This window comes from Lemur catta, chromosome 15 (assembly GCF_020740605.2).
Source record: "Lemur catta isolate mLemCat1 chromosome 15, mLemCat1.pri, whole genome shotgun sequence".
NCBI classification, from domain to species: domain Eukaryota; kingdom Metazoa; phylum Chordata; class Mammalia; order Primates; family Lemuridae; genus Lemur; species Lemur catta.
Window position 1 is genome coordinate 47,461,477 of NC_059142.1, and position 24,627 is coordinate 47,486,103.

The window sequence follows — 24,627 nt, forward strand, 5'->3', positions numbered from 1 at the left end:
AGGATTCCAGGGCATGGCGCTCAATCCTTTTTTGCTTGAAGTAGCACAATAAGGGAAAACAAAATCCTTACAGAGGAATTCTCTGTGGGAGATACAGGTCAAGTGGGAGGGAAAAGGCAGCCAGTTTATGATTAACTACTCTTGAGGTACAAAGCACGTGGAGTTTCTCCAGGGAGATTTGCTTAACCTTTAACATGTTTCAGCCAGAGAAACCCACAGAGTTCTCCCCTACTCCCAAGCCAGGAAATACAAAGTCCTATGACAGTAGCTTAGAAATAAAAGGTAGGTATGTCTAGTATGGAAAACATACAAAGAGATTCCTTACAAGTTAAAATTCTAGGAAAGGCAGGCAAAAGGAGAATGTGGTGGATTTCTGTTTTACTGTTTATAAGCATGACAAACTCTTGAGGCTGGACGGGCCTTTATAAGCTACTGCAATCCATGTTTTCTGATTTTACAGAGAAGAAATAGAAATCCGACCCTTTTTGGAAGAGTAATCCTGTGAGATTTAGTGAAGACAATATTCGTGTTAGAATCCAGCTCTTCAAATAACACTTGGTTGGTTCATTTCTTAAATGATTTATGGTGAAGCTGATTTTTTGTTGTTGCCATAACTACAAGCTGTGCTTTCATTTCCTGGAACTCAGATAGTTGTTGTGGGCAAAGGCTTAGCCTTAGGGGAATGATCTAGATGGTTCCTCAGCAGCTCAAGGATGTATTGGTTTAAGCTCCTCTCTGCTCTCACGACATAGAGCTGTTTTCAGTGTTGCATAACAACGGTGCATTCACCTCTGCATTGAGGCCATCTCTCCTAATTCTGGAACATCATCACATCCACAACAAAACCTTATATACCTGCTTGTTTTATAAGCAAAGTTTCCTATGATGTGTTCTACAGGGTACTAGCTCCTTGAGATCTTGCAGATCTTTCTTTACTTAAGTATCCCTTGGCCAATAAAGTTTAAAAATTTTAATGTTAAGGAAATTTAATCTGTTATTTCTTTACCTAGATTTCTCAGATCCTTCATGAACTCATGGGCATTGCAAATCTCCTAGGAGACAGATATAACAGAGTATTTCTCCAACATTTTTGATTGCAGATGCCCTTTTTGCCAAACATCTTGAGGGACTGGTGTCCCAAGGAACAGACTTTGGGAAATGCCGTAGTACTTCACCCTTACCTTAAGATCAAGTTCTCCTGGCAGATATCTGTTCCTGAAAAAAGCTACAGATTCAGGTTTTGCTATAAAATTGTGTTAAGTAGTAAACAGATGTAGTCCAAGGACCCATCTTATGACAAATCAGGTCCTATTTAAGCCTGTGTACAGGTATGTCTTCAGACCATGTTCCTTTAAAACACATCTGTATTGATGTGTTTCATAGACAATAACTAGTTCATAATGCCATTTTTCTGTTATTTTAAAAGTATTTAATATTTTTTGAAAATATTTTTCCCAAAAAAATCTTGGTTGAATTTGGAAGTGCGTGTTCGGGTCAGCTCTCTGTGCCTAGAATAGACCACCAGAGCAGTGATATTTCTGCTGTCTGAAAGGCACCACATTGGGGGAATCAGCTGTCAGTGTGTATTACAAACCCCGGCTATTTCAGATTCAAAAAGTGCGGCAAATTTTGTTCCGCTGAAAGCTGCTAGTCCCAGGAAAGAATGAAGGATGTTCAAGCGTCTCTCTCTCCTCCACTCTTGTTAAGAGCGACACTGTGCAGAGAGGGGGGTTTCAGGCATCCCGGGGCCCCGGAGCTGGATTGAATCTGCCAATGAGACTTGCCCCAGAGTTGGAGCCTTTCTTCTAGTGCTGTAGGACTCAGAGTCTTGGATTTGCCTCTAAGGTTTTGGTCTTCCATGAAGCTTAAGTACTAGGTGGACGTGGGACTGTCTTCCTCCTTGGCAATACTGCCTTCTTTCTCCCCTGCTTCACTCTGGGAAGGGAGGGTTTAATCCAGATTTTTTTTTTTTGAGCCTGGAAAGAAACTTTGTTATTTATGGGTTTCTTTAATCTGGGTTAATCTTCCCTTGTCTCTTCTTACCCCCGGATGTTGGCTTAGATTAAGATGTGGGTTCTAGGAAAAACAGGTCAAGGTCATTCCATCTTCTGTTTGTGTCGAGGCACAAAAGCCATACTGTTGGCTCGTTTGTAGAAAGGTTCCACCTAGGGGTTTGGGTCCCAGGTTCATGGCAATTAATGAAGGGGTTTCTCTAGAACGGCTCCTTTGCACATATCCTCACTCACCCTTCAGTCATGATAAATAGATCGCGGATTTCAGATCCTGGCTCTTGGTTCTCTCTCTCTCTCTCTCTCTCCCCCCCCCCCCCGCCCCCTCACAATCTCTGTTTATTGGAGTCACAAAAGTAGTTGTGACTGTTTCAGGCAACCGAAAAACAAATGACTTATACATGAGATGACATTAACAGCTAAGAGCCTTTGAGAAAGGTCCCAACTTGATTCCCCTTTCCAGAAGTTGAGCCTACATCAGTGCATAATGAGTAATTGCTCTTTAGCAGGAACATGTGCTTCTAAATAAATAAGCACTGAACTTTTGAAACTGTCCCCTGGTTTAATTTGAACGCGGTTCAAGCTGTTACCTCCCAAGAGGCCGGAGAGGCAGACATTTCCTGCCCCGGCTTCCCTGGTGGGGTAGACTCCGAGCTACAAAGGCAAGCAAGGAATCTGTCACGTCAGTTTCCAAATTCCACCAGAAGATGGCACAATCTCAAAACCTATTTCTGCTTCTCCACAGAAACAAGGGTTTTCTGTTTTTCCCATGGAGGTCAAAGATCCAAAGCAGAACTGGAAGACTATCAAATATTGTAAAAGACCATAGTTTATATCCTGAAGATTCTTGCAGTCCTTAGGGTATTTCTTTGGGAGGGTTTGGGGGGAAAAAAAACAAGCAAAAGGAATCTCAAATGTACATTCTGGGAATTTTAGAGACATGTTCTTTTGGAGAAAGGTACAAAACAAAGCACTATTATGTTGTTGTAAATAACAAGTTGGAATAGGGAATTGGGAGAAGGATTTTTCACTTCTTTTTTAGAAAGAAACAGCTTATGGTTGCAGTTCCATGACCTTTCTTGCTTGCCCTGAAGGAATAGACACTTCCTGCTTCTACAATTGGACCATTAGACATTTCTTGTTCTCATGGAATTTAAGAATTGGAAATGATTTTTGAGGGCATTTGGTGCAAACTTTACGCAGGGCAGAAGTTGACTTTCTTATGTCCCTGACTGATAGTAGAAACACCATCTATTTGCAAACCTCGGTGAGTTAATAGTTCATACTCTCCTCTTTCATTTTATCCTCAGACCCCCAGGTGAGGTTATGGTTTTAGTTGTGCTATTGATGTGACTGAATGCTTTTTGGAGTACTTTATTCATTTACAATCCATTCATTAAATAAATGTTCATTTAATGGGTATTTATCCAGAGCTTCATGTGCCAGGCAATGAGTAAAACAGATTACATGCCTTACCTTACTGAATCCTACAACTAGCACCTGGGACGGGGGTGCTGTTATATCCCCCCATTTGCAGATGAGGAAGCTGGTGCTCAGAAAGATTAAGTAACTTGTCTCAGGAAACACAGCTCATGAGTGGTGGTGGTAGTGGGGGCAAGGGGCTTGCTTTGAACCATGTCTGCCTGACCCAGAGTTCATACCCTGAACGATGACATTCTTGCATCTCCGGAAGCGCATGTGGGTGGCTGGTAGGGATGCGGTCCTCTCAGCCTGCCACTCGAGCATTTTTATTTGAACCTCATCAGACACATCTGCCTTATAGGGCGCCAGGATCTTCCAGCTGTTTCTTCTGCATGATATCCCTTCAAATATTTGAGTGCCATGATCATGTCCTGACACTAATTCCATTTTCTTTAAGGCTAAACAAACCCAACTTTCTAACCGCTCCCTAAAAGACATGACTTTTGACCAGCTCTAGTATGACCCCATGCAAACCCCTTCACCCCTTTGGGATTCTGTTTCTTTGCTTGTAGGCCTTCTTGTCCTCATGGTGACCCTCTTGGACTTGCAATCACTTGTTGGACATCTGCTTTCCCCTGGACTCCGTGCTGTGTGAAGGCAGAGGCCAGGGTGGCTGTTTACCACCGACTCCCTGGAGTCGGTTCCCAGCGTGGGCCAGCTGTTTAATTGATAAAATTATGAATCAGCAACGTGGGAATAATTATATTTTCTCTTCCTCCTTCACAAGATTGTTGTGTGAAACTACACACTGCATGTGAAAGTGCTCTTTGGTCGTGATAAACATAATGCTGCTATTATCACCAAGAGATTCAGTGCACATCAAAAGTCAGACTGTTGATTTGCATGGAACGCAAAACTCTTCAGTCGTTTATTTATTAACTTATTCCATTGTTCATTCATTCATTGTTTATTAAGAATCTACTATGTGCTCACATAATGTATTTTAGTTTAAAGTACTTTTTTTTCTGTCAGTTTCCCTGGTTTTCATGACTCCCATTGTGTGGTTGTCCCAGGGCTGCAGGGCCTGGGTTAGCGTCTGATTCTACCCACCAGCGGATGGAAAGGGCGTTTCTTCTCGAGCTTTCACACATTGCTGGACCCTGGGTGTCCCTGCTCCTAAGCCGCAGTCGGGGTGCTGTGCCATATGCCAGTACCCCTGCCAGGCTGAGTGTCACCTCACACTAATGCTCTTCTTAACAGCGAGATGTCTATCCATATTCTTTTTTTATTTTATTCACCAACAGTGAATAAGCATTTCCTTTCTCCATGTCCTCACCAACACCTATGATTTGTTATCTTTTTCTCTTTTACTTTTTTCCTATTTATTTATTTATTTATTTATTTATTTATTTATTTATTTATTTATTTTTGAGGCAGTCTCACTCTGTTGCCCAGGTTAGAGTGCCGTGGCGTCAGCCTAGCTCACAGCAACCTCAAACTCCTGGGCTCAAGCAATCCTCCTGCCTCAGCCTCCCGAGTAGCTGGGACTACAGGCATGTGCCACCATGCCCGGCTAATTTTTTCTCTATATATTTTTAGTTGTCCAACTAATTTATTTCTATTTTTTTTTAGTAGAAACGGGGTCTCGCTCTTGCTCAGGCTGGTCTCAGACTCCTGAGCTCAGACGATCCACCCGCCTCAGCCTCCCAGAGTGCTAGGATTACAGGCTTTCCCACTTGTTTTTTATTTGTCTATATTCATGATGTACCAGTGCAGGTGTGCTACACTGATACATTGCACTGTGGGGAAGTCAGGGCCTTCAGTGCATCCATCACTGAAGCAGCACACATTGTGCCCACCAAGCAACCTCCCCTCACCCACCCTACCCTGAGCCTCCATCGCCCATTGTTCCACACTCTGCTTCCGTGTGTACACATTATTTAGCTCCCCCTTATAAGTGAGAACATGCAGTAGTTGCCTTTCTGTGTCTGAGTTGTTTCACTTAAGATAATGGCCTCCAGTTCCATCCATGTTGCTGCAAAAGACATAATTTCATTCTTTTCATGGCTGAATAGTATTCCACTGTGTGTACACCCCACATTTTCTTTATCCAATCCTCCACTGGAGGATTGATTCCATATTTTTGCTATTGTGAATAGTGCTGTGATAACCATATGAGTCCAGGTATCTTTTTTTTTTAATATATATATATTTTTTGAGACAGAGTCTTGCTCTATTGCCCAGGCTAGAGTGAGTGCCGTGGCGTCAGCCTAGCTCACAGCAACCTCAAACTCCTGGGCTCAAGCAATCCTCCTGCCTCAGCCTCCCGAGTAGCTGGGACTACAGGCATGCGCCACCATGCCCGGATAATTTTTCTATATATATATTTAGTTGGCCAGATACTTTCTTCCTATTTTTTAGTAGAGACAGGGTTTTGCTCTTGCTCAGGCTGATCTCGAACTCCTGACCTCGAGCGATCCGCTCGCCTCGGCCTCCCAGAGTGCTAGGATTACAGGCGTGAGCCACCGCGCCCGGCCCAGGTATCTTTTATATAAATTGATTTCTTTTCCTTTAGGTTGACACCCAGAAGGGGAATTACTGGATCATATGGTAAAGTTCTATTTTTAGTTCTTTGGGGAATCTCTGTACTGCTTTCCATAGAGGTTGCACTAATTTACATTCCTACCAACAGTGTTTAAGAGTTCCCTTTTCTCCACATCCTCTCTAATATCTGTTATTTGTTGTCTTTTTAATAAAAGCTATTCTAATGAGTATAAGGTGACATCTAATTGTGGTTTTAATTTGCATTGCTCTGATGGTTAGTGATGTTATATATTTTTTCATATGTTTATTGGCCATTTGTCTTCTTTTGAGAAATGTCTATTCATGTCCTTGGCCTACTTTTCAATGGGATAATTGCTTTTTATTGTTGTTGTTGCATTGTTTGAGTTCCTTGTAAATTCTGGATATTAGTTGCCTGCTGGATATATAGTTTGCAAACATTTTTTCCCATTCTGTATGTTGTCTGTTCACTTTATTGGTTATTTCTTTTGCTGTGCAGAAACTTTATGCCTGACTGTAGTTCCATCTCAGTAGTGGGCAGTCTGGTCCAAGAGTCTTCCCTGATCAAAATTGATCAATAATAATCATGATCAGTTATTTGATCATTAATCTTGCTTTATCCTTTACCCTGGAGGACACGGACATGTAGTTGGACCCATGGAGCAGACTTAGGGTTCCTATGAGATAGTAAAGCATGGAGATTTTGTACATGGATTCTGGGGTCAGACTGACGTTTGTTCCAGTCCCACCTGTGCTGTTCAATACTTGCCTCTGGTAAGTTACCCCAAACATTGGTTTCCTCATCATTAATGAAAAATAACAAGCATATACAATAGAGTAATATGTAGAATAAGGTCATTGTGAAGATTAAATTAAATACTGTGCTTAAAGAGTTTAGCATAGTGCCTGGCACAAAATAATTTCTCAACAAATAATAATAATAGAGAAGAGGCATCAAAGAATGAGCTCTGGCTTCCAGCATCTCAATGCCTGGGGGTTGCCATGGTTATCGATTACCATCCTTCCGCTAGAGCAGGGCTTCTCAGCAGTGGCACTGTTGATATTTGGAGCTGGATAATTCTCGTTCTAGATAGCTGCCCCAGTTAGCAGTGTTGCTGGCCTTTATACACCAGATGCTAACAGCACTGCCCTCTGCACTAACCAAGTTGTGACAATCAAAAAGGTTTTCAGACATTGCCCGGGAGGCAAAATCCCTACTGGTTTGGAACCACTCCATTAGACCAGCAACAGGTTGCCAAAACAGACAGCTTGAACATATTATGGTCATTTGCTAGTCAGCTGGTCATTTGCTTCTAGATCAACACTACAGTTTTTTATTCACTTTTTGTTTGTCCCCTCAATTGCCACCATGCTGAAAAACACTTCATTACATATCAACATGAGAACCTGCACTGCTTAGAAAACTAAACATATACTTAATAATAATAATAAATGTAAATATTGAATATGAATTATTAAAATATTTGATAATGTGAATTTATCCTGGAATTATAAAATGGATGCAGTAATTTATGGAATATTATCTATTTTTAAGCATTTTTATTGTTTGTTTTTTACATTTAAATCTTTAATGCAATTTATTTTGGTGTAAGGTATAGATTAGCCTTATTTTGTTTTTCCCCAGGCTAAACTTTGTCTCAACACCATTTATTGAATAATCTGTGTTTTTCTTGCTGACTTGAAACAGCATTTATCCTATAAAACAATTCCCATTTCCCTCATTCCGTTCCATTGGTGTCTATTTATAGGCCATTTCAGTTGGTGACCCCTGACGTGGAGATTTATTGAGCACTTACTGTTCTGTGTAAGTTTATTCTGTACACTGTTCTGTGTAAGGCTTCATTTTATTTTATATTTTTGCAAATTTTTAATTAGATTTAATTCTCATAACATAGAATTCACCATTTTAAAGCATATAATTTGGCAGTTTTTAGTATATTTGCAGTGTTGTATAGTCACCATTACTATCTAATTCCTGGACATTTCCATCACCCCAAAAGGAAATCCCGTACCCGTCATCAGTCACTCTCAATTCTCCTCTAACCCTCCCCACCCGCTAGTACCTGGCAACCACTAAACTTTCTGCTTCTATACATTTTCCTATTTTGAACATTTCATATAAATGGAATCATATAATACATAGCCTTTGTGTTTGGATATTTCACTTAATATAATGTTTTCAAGGTGCATCTCATTTAAGCATATATCAGTACTTCCTTTATATGTGGGAGTAATATTTAATTGTATGGCTATGCCACATTTTGTTTATCATTCACCAGTGGGTAGATATTTGGGTTGTTCACACTTTTTGGCTATTATGAATAATGCTGTTATGAACATTTGTGTGCAAATTTTTGTTTGAACACACATTTTCACTTCTCTTGGTTATATACCCAGGAGTGGGATTGTTGGACTATGTGGTAACTCAGCATTTTTTGGAGCCAGCTGTTTTCCACAGCGCTGAACCATTTTACATTCTGACCAGGAATGTATGAGGGTTTCAATATGACCACATCCTCACCCACGCTTGTTACTTTCTGGGTTTGTTTGTTGGTTTATTTGTTGTTGTTTAAATTATAGTCACCCTAGCAGGTATGAAGTGGTAGCTCACTGTGCTTTTTATTTGCATTTCCCTAAAGCCTGATATGTTGAGCATCTTTTTATATGCTTATTGGCCATTTGTATATCTTATTTGGAGTAATATCTATTCAATTTGCCAATTTTAGCATTGGGTTATTTATCTTTATAGGTTGACTTAAACAAATTTTTATTTTATATATTTTGGATACTACACTCTTGTCATATGTTTGATTTACAAATATTTTCTCTTATTCCATGGTTTATCTTTTCACTTGCTTAATAGTGTCTTTTGATACACAAAAATTTTTAATTTTAATGAAGTTCAGTTTATCAGTTTTTCTTTGTGCTTTTGCTGTAATATCTAAGAAACCATTGCCTAATCCAAGATGAATAAGATCTGCACCTATATTCCCTTTCAATAGTTTTGTAACGTTAGCTCGTACATTTAGGTTTTGGGTCCATTTGGAATTAACTTTTGTATATGGTGTGAAGTAGGGGTCCAGTTTTACTCTTTTGCATGTGGGTATGTTAGAATGTACTGTAGCCTTTTTGTGTTGGGCAAAGGCCTACCAAAGTCTTATAAATTATGCAATTTCCAAATCAGGAACCTAATTACTTAAGACCAGTTTCAAGCATGGTAGCTGGAGCCATGATTTGGATGCCAAGTGTTATGGAACAGATTTTCATTCTAACAAACCCCAAGGGACTCCTAAATTATCCCGGTGGCTTTTCTGTATAGAATTCTGAGGCTTTAGATGATGTGCCAGTGAAGGGGCCATTGACTAGGACAGAAACATCTTTTAGGCAGATGGAGATTTTGGCTGAAATGGCATCTGGGTAATGGAATTTGGCTTGCAGGGATCCTGCAACATTGAGTCCTGGGACTGAAGATGGATAATGTGATGACAGCATCAGTTCATGGCCCATTTTCAGGGGGGACAGCAGGCTTTCCTATGGGGAGAGTCTCTCTTCTTTCCTGCATGCCACAGGCACTTAAAAATATGAGAAATGCTATACCTAGGAAAATGCCAAAAATTCTACCCTTTCCACAAAGGGGATGCAGAGATTAAAATGAGTGGCATCAGGAGTTTTTATTCTCACTCAGCAATAGATAAGCTTTTTTTTAAAATCCTCAATGAAGTCAGACTTCTGAGAGCTTTGGTGGGGGTGACCTTTTTTTTTTAGAACCATCTCTCCACTCTTAAGATTTGATTAATATTGTTTCCAAATATTTAATTAGGATCAATACTCATAACAAGCCCCCTCCATCTCTCCTGACAAAAAGTTGTCACTGAAGAGCAGTAAAAATGTGAGGCCCCCTTGACCCTGGGGTTCAGACTGAAAGGTCCCTCACAGACAGATCCTTTGAATAAGTTAAGCGGTTATTTGTTCCTCTGAGTTGCTGTGTTTTGTATGAAACAAGTGTGAATTGTCGGGAGTCTGGAACGGAATGTGTGTCACGCCTCAGGGTGATAGGAGTTAGGTTTCCATGAAATGAATACTGCCCATCTGCGACCAAATGCCAGTCCTAAGGATGTAACCTTCCGAGAGAAGGGACCACTTGTTTCCTTGGTATGAATAAAGCCCATGCTGTGTTTATGTGGCATCGTGTGCCAGTTTGTAGTTGTAGTGAGAGGACTTCGGCATACCCCAGTAGGACAGTCTCCAAGGCACCAACTGCCCACGTTCTGTGACCATTCTGTGAACACAATGGCTTTAAACACTGGCAGAAAGGCAGCAACAGTGTGAGAATCCAGGGACCTTATCTTTTTTTCTCCACATAAACTAAAGGAAGCCCCTGTTACTCTGAGAACTTGTCCTTTTGGCTTCTGGGACTTTTTTCCACCCTATTTCTCCTGCTTATTTGTTCACTGCAAATTGTTCAAGGACAAAAATCATCTGAGTGGAATTTATTCTGATTACAGTTTTGAATTTCTGGTAGAAAACACAGAATTACAGCTTCAATAAACTCCTGCTGTGGAGTAAGCATTCATTATGTTTACTGAAGGTGCCATGAGACACCGTGTCCTGGCTACAGACGTGAATGCAGGAGGTGGCCCCTGACGTCTGAGGCTCACAGCAGCAGGGATGGCAGCTCTGTTGTTTTCCAGCTGAGTACAGACAAAATAACAATTTGGGCTAAGATGTACATTTTTATTTCCAGGTAAAAACAGGTGAGGTTACTAAGGAAACAAATATGCTCCAAACATGTAGCACCGTATTTTAGAAATAGGAATCTCATTTTATCTAATGTAAACACAGGCCAATACTGCACCTGAGATGGAATCTTTGTCGTACCGACCAGGATTTCTTTCTCCTGGGAATTCTTGCAGCACCAGTCTCATTTCCAGGCCGTCCACAAAACAAAGCCCGACATCTATCCTTTGTTGATCGTAGTAGATCTTTAATCCTGACTGTCATCAATTTTTATCACATGAAACAGAGGTAGTTAGATATCTTCATTTAAGTTTTTTTATGCTTTAGAATTTTATATCTTGTGCTATAATTCACTGCTCTAAAGCCCAACAGGGCTAGATTTAATGTTTATAACTTATCTACCTTATCACATATAGCTTGAAATGCTTTCCTGTCTTTTGTTTCATTTTCTTCCATTTAACTCCAAAAAAATTATTAAATTTAAACATCTCCTTCATGTTCCATGTTCATCTACGCTAACTTGGGCATCATGGTACTAACAGGGCATAAGAGAGCTTTGCCATTATTTGAGGACCCTTGGAGAGGCTACTTCACCTGCCTAGAACTGGCATGGGGGGAAGCCGTGGTTGAAGCTCCATCCAGTAGTCATACTCCCCCATCACCATGAAAATTCTACACTGAGAGCAAAGTAATGACAAGAGATTATTACACAGTGCAGATAAATGAGCAGGCAGTGCCCAAAGGTGGGTCTTTAGGCAAACGGGAGGATATGGAAAATGAAGACAGGCTTCATCAGAGAGCAATAAACAGAATACCTGTGAAGTTGAATACTGGGCTTGGGACACACAGGTGTCCAGGCAAGGGGAACTGGCACCAAGACCAAAGAGCACCTGACGATGGTGGTCACAATTGGTGCCCAGAACATCAGGTTCCTTCATCCTAAATTGCATGTCTCCTCTTTAATGTCACGTTCCAACACGGGGATTAGCTATTCTTGGTTCTAATGTGTCAGCTGTGGGGGCCTGGAACTCAGCATGAGCAAACACGTTATCAGTGAACCCATAACGATCCTAAACTTCTGCCCCAGGGAGTCCAAAGATGTAGGAGAACCAGTCCTACCTCCTAAACCCCCACTTTTGAGGAAGGGGAAGGATTTTGTCACCACTGGCTGTGTTGCGGAGGCAGGATTTGTGGTGAGAGGTTCCCCCTTTTCCATCCTTCCTCTAAAGCCAAGAATGGGAGAGGGCTTCTAAGAAAATCTTTAGTGAAGATGGTGGGGTGTGGGGAGGCCCACGGGAAGGGAGCATTTGTATCCCATTCCCTCATTGGATTTCTGCCCAGGCGCTGCCCTTGCTCATCTGTTCCTGAGGGAGAAGAGAACTGGGAAGAGCTGGCAGGATGGGGAGAGGCGTGAGTGGGGAGAAGCTGCACCTCCATACATCTTGTGTCGTGGGTACATACACAGTGTTCCTTTGTGGTGGACCACCAAGGAAGGCAACTGGGCTTGCGCCATCTGGACTCCCAAAACAGCTGTCCTTAGGATGAGGGGTCGCCAGCAGAACTGGGCTGGGAGTTACACCTCCTAGGTTGGGGGACTGGGCGAGGGGGAGGGCCCTCCATGAAGCTCACATCGGTTTCAGAAGTGTGTCAGTTTTGGAAACCTGCCTCTCAGACAGCAATGAGGGCCAGTCAATGTTGGTAAGAGATGCATCCACAGTCAACTGTGTGAGGTCTACAGCAGCAGTTGGTTAAGTAGAGACACCCCTTCCTGAGGAGTTAGACTTGGGGGAGGAGGTAGAGGAAGCATTTTACAGTCCGCCCCCACTTTGAGCAGCCCACGCCCTAGTTCAGTCCTGTGATTGGGGTTGAGGATTTGAAAGTTTGTGAAAGGAAAGGATAAATGACCAGAAGGGTTCATATACAAAAGTGGGAATACGGTTGACAGGGATGAGAAGCTGGAAAAGGGAATGCGTGTCAGACCCAGGGTAGCATCATGTGGTACAGACTGGGACATTGGACATTGGCTGTGGGTTGAATCAGGACACTTTTCTGGTTTGCTTGGGACTTTCTCAATTTTAAAGCTTAAAGTCCATTGTCCTGGGAACCTCTTCAATCTTGAACACTTCTGGGAAACTGATTACTCAATCTTCTCGCAATCCCAGAGTGACCTCTGTCAGTGATAGCTTTACCACTCCAAGTCTGACATCTCAACAGCTCAAAATGGGCCAGAGACATCAGCTTATATAACATTCACATGTGGGCCAATGGACCCTACGCTGCACCGTGGACAATTAGGAGATAAGAGGAAGTGCTTTTTGGCTATTTTTCTAAAATCTAACATATAATAACAGCTGAAGGAAATCAGCATCTAATACCAGATATCATATTCGTGTCAAAAGTCCAGGCGAGGAGTGGTGTCCAAAACATTAAATTCTCAACAAAAAGCTTTTTGGTGATCAGGTACAAAGCCAATGGATTCACCTGAAGTTGCAGGGCAGTTTCTTGAGCTAGTCCTTATATGACAGGGAAGGCATCTCATTCGTTATTCTTGAATTCTTGATTGATATTTTTGAGAATCAAATGAGACGTTGCACAACACTAAATGTCCTACAAAGCAACAAGGAAACTAATAACTTCTGACATTTTTTCACCTATTCTTTCTCCTTTAGTTCAAAACAGACATGTTAGTATCACTTCAAGCTTACTGAGTTTATGAGGCAGGGGGAAGAAACAGAATCATGAGAAAAAACTACCAGCAATTGCCATGCAATGAGGGGAGAGAACAAATTATGAAGTCTAACCATGCAGGGTGTTTTATAATTTACAAAACTTGTTTCTATTTCTGTCACACAAATAGTAGAAGGGGTAAGGAAAAGGTAAGCGAGAAGGAGACTTAATACAATGTATAGTGCCTCCCCTATCTGGAATTTAAATATATGGCAGTTGGAATAATCACAATATAAACAAAAATATAAGAATCAAGCAAAAAATTTCCTTTCCCATATTTCATGTTGTCATAAACAATAGTAAGTGGCTAATTTTGTATTATTATTTCCACACACATTGTAAACAGAAGGCTTTTGTTTGTAAACAGAAGTCTTTGAGGATTGGATATTTCCCTCTTTGTTTTGTGGTTCCGAACTACTGGACAATTATATCCACATGACAGATCTTGAAGGAAGACCAAAATTTTAGCCGTACTCCTTGCCGTTGTCTTTCTTCTCATAAATCAGAGGTGACAAAAAGATTGACGATGTACATGTTGGTATTTTTTCTGCACACTGATTCTTAGGCTTGGAGCACATTTTGCAGTGTAACCTCGGGCTGTCCTTCTGTTTCATCTTTTTGCTGCTTCTCTCAGATTTTACTAAATCCAGTCCCGCTGAAACCAAACCATAATAAACCAAAGTTACTGAGGGCTGCTATACTGTGGATCTAATCCCATTGCTATTAATAGTTAGATCGTGCTTGCTGGGAAAACCATGTCTTGACCTTTTTCTCGCTGGTCACCAAAACCATAACCATCAAGGAACATCCTCAGGTGCCCAGGGCTGCGACCTTGTGAGGGGTCCTGCCCCAGGTCATTTCAGCCACACTCTGCTTTTCTACAACTTCTGAGCCTTCTTTAGTTTGTTGCTACAGTAACTGAGGGATGCTAGAGTCCTATTCTTTGCTTCCAAGTTGCTCAGATTGGACAGAAAACTGGAGCCAGGGGCACCACCCGGTGAGTTATCCGATTCATAGATGACATCCTAATGTTGAAATTCGCAGTGCTTTGCTCAAAAATGAAGACCCCAGTGATGTGCTTGGAAAGGTCTTAGAAGTAATTGTGCCTTAAAATACTTTTAAAGAAGTCAAGTGAAAAATGCAACAAAAGCAGAAATGTGAATAATTCCATTCTAAACCCCTTGTCTTTGAGTGGATTTGTGTCACGGTCCAGAAGCCAAGTGGGCCGCAACTGGGTAGTTTGAGAGCTTGAGAGGTTTGCAAACAAGATCGCCGTCAAGCCACGACTCGGTACACAGTGAATTTTTGGAAGCCTTTAGAATTAGAAACTTAACTACCAGGAAACTGATGCATGTTGTCATTAAGTGGCCGAACCATTCAAATAGCACAGACCACAGCTTCCGCCACCACGGTGGGACATTCCATTCAATACAGAAGGATCACTGCCCGTGCAGTGTCCCTGTATTCTTACCTAGGGCTTATATAACTCAGGCCTCCACGGGTGAAGAACTTTATGCTGCATCATTATTTTATTTCTTTCTCCATTTTTTCTTTCTTGGATGTGCAGAGTAGCTGAAGAGAGCACAAATTCTAAACGTTGACAGAAGAGGGAGCACTTGTAACTTTGAAATAGAAAAAAAAATATGGTTTTCCCTTTATATAACAGGGCTTTGTCTGTTTTTTAAAAACCAGCTCTTTTCACAGCTGCATGTAGCACCAGATGTTCTCTCTGTGAGGTTTGGGCATAGAAAGTCCTCAGAGGCCCCAAGCTCACATTGTTTCCAGAACACTCCCCTACTCTCTCCCCGTCCTCGTTATTTACACAGAACAATCAGTTATTCTTACCACCGTGAAACTTAAAAATCTGTATAGTACCCTAGGGGTAGGGAAGAACCCAATGTGAGCAAGCTAGAAAGAAGATGATGGAAATGTAAAGAGCTGGTAAATTCAAACTTAGGAAAAGAGGCAACCAGAGAAGAAGCTGAAAAAACAAAGTAGAGGAAGTGTTTGCGGTTTGTGAAGATAACTGGCTGAAAAGTAACAAGACAAAACAAAATAACAGACCAACCCTCCCTCTTCCCCCAAACTTTTAACTATTCATGTATTTTGTTTTCCGTTATGCAAAACAGTAGGTGTGGTGGGTTTTATTTTCCCATCAAAACAACTTGTTTTCATCTTACAGATGCAAACAGAAAGGGGACAAAGGACAAGGGGGGAAGCAGGTGTCAGCTCACGTGCCCTGCCTTTACTGTTAGGTCGAGCCGTGAAACTTCCAATATTCAGCTGTTTTTGACCTGTATAAATGGCAGTTTCATATGGTTTGATCTGATATAATTACGATTGAGATGACAAGGTTGGGTTTTCTCAGAGCATGCAGAACGATCACATAATGGCACCAACCGATCTTAACCAGTTTGGTTATCATGATGATTAGCATGTTTCCAGTAAATATCATAATAAAGGTGGTGTCTTGGCCCATAGCCTGTTTTTATATGGCCCATGAGCTATGAGTGGTTTTTATGTTTTTATAGGGTTGTTAAAAAAAATGGAAGAATATGCAACCCAGACCCATATGTAGCCCACAAAGCTTAAATATTTACTATCTGACCCTTTACAAAGTTTGTGACCAATAGAATCCCCAGGAACACCCAGATTGCTTTTATTTTACTTTAATTTTTTTTGTTGCTCTGAGCATGATAATTACAACCTATTGAGAACTAACTATGTGTTAGGTACCACTCTAAGAATTTGTGTTCATCTATTTAACCCTAAAAAACACTGTAAGCAGGTTCTATTATAGACCTGAGAAGAGGTGGAGCGGAGATTTGAACCCAGGGCTCTTGCAGGCTCTTAAATACTATGTGGCGTTGTCTCTTAAGAAGTTGATGCAGGAGAGCTGTGAGAATTGCTCCTGGGGGAAGCAGGATCGTGTGGCAAGTGGTTGAAATGCCTGGTCTCATATTTGGATGGGCAACATGACGTTAATGAAGTGTGTTTACTTTCTGGGAACCAGGAAGTTTAGTTTTCATTTATTCTTTAGAATACCAAGGGGAAGCCGCTATTAATGGGCAGTCCCATCAGTGGTAAAACCTTTGGGTGCTTAGAAAATTCTGTAATTCAGTAATATTAGGACTAGAAGAGCCTATTAAAGCCAATAGTTTTTTTTTATTATTGAATTTCATGAACTATATTATTTCAGAAAAAATTCTTTTAAACTAATACTTAATTCTGAATTGAATATTAAATAGGACATTGTAATACCCCAGGGATTTGCCAGAACCAAGTTTCCATATATTTTTAGCTTTTACCTGAATCTAAAATTCTTCCCTTTGCATGAATAAAGCCTACCCAAGGTTCAGGCGAAAAGAGACATTTTTAAAGTACAAGGGTTTGTAGCCTTGATCTAGACACCAAAGAGTTGTATAAATCAGTTTTTGTGACTTCTGTGACTACAAAACCTTTAAACCTTGAGAAAAAAGGGACAAAGCATTGGGAGGAAGCAGGAATTTTTCACAGAAACCACAGGAAATCGTTGTCATGCTGAGAATGTGTTGCTCAGTTCTGGAGTGTCTCTTGCTCCCTGTTTTAGAAATATTGCACACATTTTATTAAGTGTAAACACATCTCTGTAATAAAACTGTCGAGGATGGGATAAGGCAAAAATTAATCACAAACCACGGTAAATTGGGAGGGACTCTCTGGCTATAAATTGAATAACTTCAAGATTTTTTTTCCTAGCAGGGTCTGGGAGGAAGAGTAGGGAAAGATTCTTTCCAGGCTTACTGAAAAGACATTTCTGTTTTTTCAAATGTATTTATCTTTTAAATTGACATAATAAAATTGTATAGATTTATCACTTACAACATGATGTTTTGAAGTGTATATACATTGTGGAATGGCTACATCTAGATGATTAACAAATGTATTACCTCACATAGTTATCATTTTTGTGGCGAGAACCTGTAACATCCACTCTCTTAGCATTTTTCAAGAACACAATGTACTGCCATTAACTATACTCACCATGCTGTACAGTAGATCTCTTGAACTTATTCCTTGTAACTGGAAATTGTATTTTGTGACCAACTTCTCCCTCCTCCCCCACCACATGCACCTGCTAACCACTCCAGCCTCTGGTAACCACTGTCCTACTCTCTACTTACATGAGGTCAACTTTTTTAGATTCCACGTAAGAGTGAGATTATGTGGTACTGTATCTGTCCTTCTGTGCCTGGCTTATTTCACTTAACATAGGGTCCTTCAGATTCTTCTGTGTCATCAAAAATGTCAGGATTTCCTTCTTTTGTAAGGCTGTGTAGTATTCCATTGTGCATACATACCACAATTTCTTTATTCCTTCATCCATTGATGAATGCTTAGTTTGCTTCTGTATCTTGGCTTTTGTGAATAGTGCTACACTAAACAAGGGAGTAAAGATATCTCTTTGAAAAAGAATTTCAAATTGCATTCTTTATGAAAAGGATAAATGTTAAGACCAGTAACTACTAATTTTTAAATATGGGTAATCTGATGTCTTCAAGCTTCCTTATTTATGGTTGTATGTTTGGCTTTGGGATGTTTATACTGCAAAGTTCATTATAACTAAAAAGAATTTTTAAGAGTTATTAATCTGGACTCTAAAGAAGAAATATTTTATCCTGATTATGAAAACATCTGGCTGCTGTCAGCCTGTTGGTAGTACTTAAAGCCACGCAAATGGATGAGACCGAATGTTTGATATATCAGCTGACAATTCAACTAGTTCCTTTTATAATTTGGCTGGAAGCAAAACATTAGAAACCACTTGACTGCTGTTTTCCTAATCTTTAGCATCACTCACTTTCTCAACAGGGACACTGCTCTTTTAGTGACTCCTTCGCTTGTCATTCCAGATGTTTTTACCCCCAGAGCAATGCTACATGGTAATGTTCAGACAGGGAAGAGGAACGACTGCAGTTTATTGAGAGAAGGGTCATTACAAAAGAAACATTGGAAAACAAGAATATTTACTTTCATCATAGACGCATTCTCAATTCTAATAATTTTTAGGAAGGCCGGCATATGGAACGGAAGACTTAGGAGTCTAAGGAGTCTATTTTCTTATAAGTGTTTACCTCTTGGAAAGCCTTGATGTATTTGTAGCTGCTCTGATAACTGCTAGTTGAAGCTGCCTCACTGCCCTGGTTTCCTCCTCCTTATTGATCACTCCTTCCCAATTTCTTCTGCTGGCTCCTCCTCACCTCTGACTGCTCCAGCCGGTCCTAGGAAATCTACACTCTTCCTCTTGGTGATCTCATCCATTTGCATGGCTTTAAGTAACACCAACAGGCTGACAGCAGCCAGATTTTTTTCTCTAGCGGACATTTTTTCTGACCTCCTGATTTATATAGCAAACTCTCTGTGTGATGTCCCCAACGAGATGTTTTAAATTTAAACTGGTTCAAACCAAACTTCTGACCCACTTCCCCTCCCTCATTTTCTTCTCCCACTGTCTTCTCCATCAGTTGGAATCATTTCTCAACTATCAGCCAGTGCCGTCGGCTCTATTTTCAATATCCAAAATTTGGTCTCCACGACCACCTCTCACAGGTCGTTCCAGATACTGCGGCCCACTGAATCCTTTAAAGATATGTCAGAGCAAAACCCTCCAACCTTTCTCTCTCTCTCATAAAATAAAAGAGACATTCTTTACAAAGTCCACAATGCCCTACATGGTTGTTCTCTACTTTTCTAAAGCCTTTCTGGACTGTTCTGCTCACTCAGTCCATTCCAGCCACACTGACCTTCTCAAACACGTCAGGTGGGCTCCTCCCTCCAGACCTTGCCATCGGCTGTCCCTTCACCTGGGATTCCCGTTCGCCAAGGTATTTATGCAGCCCACTCTATCTCCAGCCCCTCCAGATATTGGCTCAAATAATCAGCTGTGGGTTTTCTCCAACCACGGATTGAACACTGTATGCCATCCCTCCCCTCCACCCCCAGCCCCTCTTTCCTGCCTTATTTTCTCTATAGCACTTTTCATTCATTATGTATTGCATGTTTTACTTGTTTATTATTATTATTTCCTCTGTCTTCCCTCACTCTGTGTCCCATGAGGCCAACTACTTTCAACTACTCTATCTCTAGGGTGGAGAACAATGACTGGCACCCAATAAATATGTGTTGAATGAAGGCGTAAATGAGACAACTGTGTCACTAAATTGTAAAACTTAACCATGTTCCTGGAACGTATAAAGGAAAGAAAATAGGGAGAAAAGGAACAGGCTCCACCAGTGTTCACTGGCTTCTGTTAACACCGAGGAATGACTGATCCTGGTGTGGCTCTTCAACCTGAATGTCTGTCTCACTTAACTATGTGAACGTAGGTACTATCAGTATTGATTTTCTCTATTCCTTTAGCTACTTGCCCCTCAGTCTGCTGTTCTGTGATTTGATCATTTACTTGATTGCTGATGTGCATCACTTTCTATACTTGACCACGTAGAGATGGTAACTTTGACCTCAGACCTGGAAAAGTCAAATTTCCAAATGTTAGATTTGCCATCATGAGAGAGTTCTTGGTATGACATGGCCAGCCATCATGTGATGCTTCCTTTGAATGTACTCTTAGGGTATGAATGTTTATTCTAAATTTTAAAAAATTACATTTTCAAATACCAGCTTATTAATTAGCTGATATAATATTTTACTTGGTGAGTTTAAAGCAATCAGAATCTTAATCCTGATATCAACGCGTGAATATCAAGGATTTTGTTCTTAAACTAACAGCAGTTTGCAAAGAGTGAAAGTTGGAGTCTTTATGGTTAGAAGCTGTCTGCCACCTTAGCACAGACTGAACAATGGCAGAAGTCTTCATTCAGACGTGAGTTTTGGCACACAATTCAAGGAAAGGAGGGATTCTCCTTGGGGAATATATTAATGATTAACTCTTTGTCTGGGACATCCTGCCATTTTAAACTGCTTTCTCTTTTACTCTTATTCTTTCCTCTGATCTTGATTTTTCTCTTGCCACTCTTTTTGCTTTGAAACTTGATAAACAGCAGTCTTAGGCTAAGCACTCCTCCCTATCTGAACGGCCCAGCACAGTTCACCTTCTTCCCACCAGAGGTTTGTCCTACTCTAAGGTTAGCCCCAGTCCCAGGGTGGCCTCAGGACCTAAGGCTATGGTCCCACAGTCCCAAGAATATTCCCACACCCTATAGACATGGAAGAACTAAGTGGCTGCACTCCACTCTCAGTCTCTGGCCTCCATGGCACTGGGGAAAGAAGACACCTTTCTGGCAAGGGGAGGTTATTATCCACCTGGCCAAGGCCAATGTGAGACTGCTTGCCTTGTGCTCCAAAGCCCTGCATGCAAAGCCCGGGCCAGCCCCACTGGAATGCCCCCTGTGACTCCAAAGGTTTTGTATTCTGCTGCCTTGGCTTAGATCCTACATTTCCTTTTGCAGTGAAGACATTTCAGAGACTTGCAAAACTCATCAATTCTCCGAAGAGAACCAAATATTTGGAATACTGTCTTTTTAATTCTTCCTGCTGAGATTTGAGAGACAGGCCATCCTATAATGCAGTCAGAGCATTCTTCTGGAACATCCACTAATATGTAAATATTTCTTCCACTGCTTCCCCTAAACCCGTTTTGTCCTAGTCAAAAGTGCTGATGCTGAGATTTGCTTCCTCCGTTGGGGCTGCTACCTGGGCAGCTGCCTGCTTCCTCATCCTGTTTGCGGTGCAGACTCCAGTCGGAGCTGCTGCTCTAGGCTGTGGTTCTAGGAAGGGCTGGATCCTGTCCTTGAGGAATTGGGGGCCTGGATGGGCAGAGTCCTGTGTGTGCAGCCGGATGGCTGGCCGCATTCTCCAGCTAGGTGACCTGGGGGGCACCAGAAGTCAGTGCAAGGTAGCTTGCTCGACTTGAAAGAGAAGTTGCTTTACAAAAAAATGTTGTGACTTTATAACCCCTATGAGCTATGTAGACTGATGACATGAAACTGAGAACCCTGATTCCCGCCATTCCAGCCCTGCAAGTTTCTCTATTTGGAGAAACCAAACGACTCTCCATGGGTCGTTGCATCGGAGAGTGAGACCATCTGGGTTGGAAGCTGGTTCTGTCATTTACAAACTGCAAGAAAATGGACAAATAATCTGTGCATCAGTTTTCTCTTCTGAAAAATGAGGACATTCGACTTATCTGATAGAATTGTAATAAATTGAATAATACATCACAAGCACTTAGAACTAACCCTGACAGCGATCACAGTTTGAATCATATTGCAGGGAACTGTGTATTGCCTGTGTCTCCTATAGTCAAGACAACTAGGCCACCTGCCTCCCAGTGGTGAAAGTCACCAGTGGGTCTAAGGCACCATCCTGGTGCTGGTCTAAGTCCAGTTCTCATTCCACCACCTTGGCAGTATTATGGTTAAGAGCCAGAATTTCTGGCTTCAAATCCTTTTTGCCAGTACCCAGCTGTGTGAACTTGGGCAAGTTACTTAATCTCTGTGTCCTCTCTTCCTGATCTGCAAAATGGGCATCATAATAGTGACTCACAGGTTGTATTCAATAACGAGCACTAAATAAAGTAGCACATGGAGCGGGCTGGGCCGTTAACACTACCAAGGATGCCGTGAATCTGAAATGATGAGCCCATTGTTTCCCGTCTCCAGGTTCCTCTGGTTCCATCGGGCCCCGTTTCTTAGTTTATCTGGCCTACGTGGAACCTCCTTTATGACCTTTAACCTTGTGGCTCTCTTGGATGATTAGGGACAAGAAGATAGGGAATACCTGGCAGGGAGTCCTGGATTCCCCATGAAACCAGTTGTAGATCCTGGTTTGCTGCGAGGGGCAGACTGCAGAGATGCTCATGCAAAACTCTGCCCACTCCTCGTGCTCCTGGCAAATGCTTTCCCGCATGGGGTCCTGGAGAGTTTCTGGCCCCATCTGCCCAGCTGAGGTGGAAAAGAATGGTAGGGACCAGGAAGTGTTTCATTGCTGAACCAGATACTTCATAGCACATCAAAGAGGTTCCCTTTCCCCTCCCAGCCATTGGCCCTGATCCAGTCTTCAAACTGCTTGTCTTCCTTTTCTCTAGTTTTCCACCTTCTGAACTTTCTACTCTTTCTTCTATTTTATTCCTTGCACTTGGATACTCGTTTCTCTTTTCCTAATGATGAGCCATAATTTAGAATTACACATACATAACCTTGACAAAATAGGCAAAAAACAGGGATAACCTTTACCTACTCTTCTAAATTTGGTAGAATTTATCCCTCAAACTCTTTGGACCTGGAGCTTTTTGGGTGTAAAGTATTTCATTATTATTTCAATATCATGAATGATTATTATTTTTTCCAATTTGTTTTACTATATTTTGTGTGTATCAGTGTCGGCACTTTGGAGTGTTTTTTTCTAGAGATATATTTATCTAATCCAGGGTTTTGTTCTCTTTTGTTTCTTTTGTTTGTTAGCATTCACTCAATATGACTCATGCATAAATTTATTTTTTCTACTATCAATTAAGTTTAGAGTTTCTACATTCTGTCCTAAAAAAAGATAAATACCTTGACTTATTCTCCTACCTCTCTCTGTCTCTTCTTCTTCCCCTTGTTGACATCCTGAGTTTAGTTCTGGAATGTGAGGAATAAATTTGTTGGTGTGCAGAGCTGGAGTGTTGCTGCTTATTTAAACAAAAATAAACTGTACTGAGTAATTCGCTTACTCTCACTTCCCATATCTTTTCACTTCCTCTGGCATTATTTTTCTCTTCTAGTGTAATACTTCCTCCACGAATGTTCCAAGAAAGTGTGTGTTTGGCAGACTTTGAAAGATCTTGGTTGCTGAAAATATTTTTATTTCAGTGTCACATTTAAATGATAGTTTAGTGGTATAAAATTCCAGCTTCATAGGTTTTTTTTTCCTTTAACAGAACCAAAATATCGCCCCATTGTCATCTCATGTCCAAGATTCCTATTGAAAGACCTGTAATAATGTGATCTTTGTACGTCTGTGGTTGATCTGATTTTCTTCTCACAATGCTTTGAAATTTCCTTTTTGCATGTGATGTTCTGAACTATCATGACAGTGTAATTAAATGTGAGTTCATTTTTCATCTAGCTCCTGCTTAGTGCTTTCTGCACTTTAATTGTGAATCTTATCTATTTATTTAGTTTTAGAAAATGTCAGTTAATATTTCTTCAAATATTTTCCCTGTTCCATCCTTCCCACCTTTATAACTTTCCTTCCTTCCTTCCATACATGATAGAGTTAATGAACTGGAGAACTCAACCTGCTCTGGGAAATATTTTCTATAATCATGTTAATTCAATAGTGGATAAAGACATGCATAGAACTAAGCAAACGTGGTGTCCTGTGGACATCTGACAGGCTCACCGAGGTTCAGCCTTGGCCAGGCTCTGACTGACGCCCACACGGTGTCTTTGTTGCTTCCTTTTCCCAAACTGCTCTAAGCAAAAGGGAGAGTTTTGGGGAGAAAACATCAGTTTTTAGAAAACACCAGGCTTTCGCTACCGTCTGCGGACATTTGCTCTTTCAAAATGTTTCCTTTTTTTGTGCATCTCCCGTCACTACTGCAGTGACATTCAGTGCAGAAAAGTCCATCTCAGGACTGTTTCCTACCCTTACTTTGTACAGAGGATGCACAAAATATGGAAAGATAACACAAGTGACATTTTAACAGAGAAGCTGTCACATTCTTACATCTTTCAATTATACGTAAAACTTTATTCACATATCTGTGGATGATCGTACATGTAAATTTAGTTTTTTTAAATATATTTTTTGATAATATGAACAGGCAAAATATGTGGATATGAGATATATGGAGTTCTAGTGTAAGCTCATCCTGTGCAGTTAAGAACTTCTGTGTCCACCATGGGGCAAGTTGGCTGCTGCTCATTTTAATTTAATATAGAGTGAGTGATACTCTTCCAACTCTCTTGGAGCTATAGGAGGCAGTGTGACGTCCCTCTCAGTAATTCCTTTTGTCCATTACTGGTTTTCCTGGAACTCTCCGAGAAGCAGGAGCTGGACGATTTTGATGAAGAACTAGATCCCTCAGTAGAAGTTCCTCTTACGGGAACAGCCTTACAGCCATAAATTACGCTCTGTTCTTGTTTAAACCTGTGACTCTTTATAA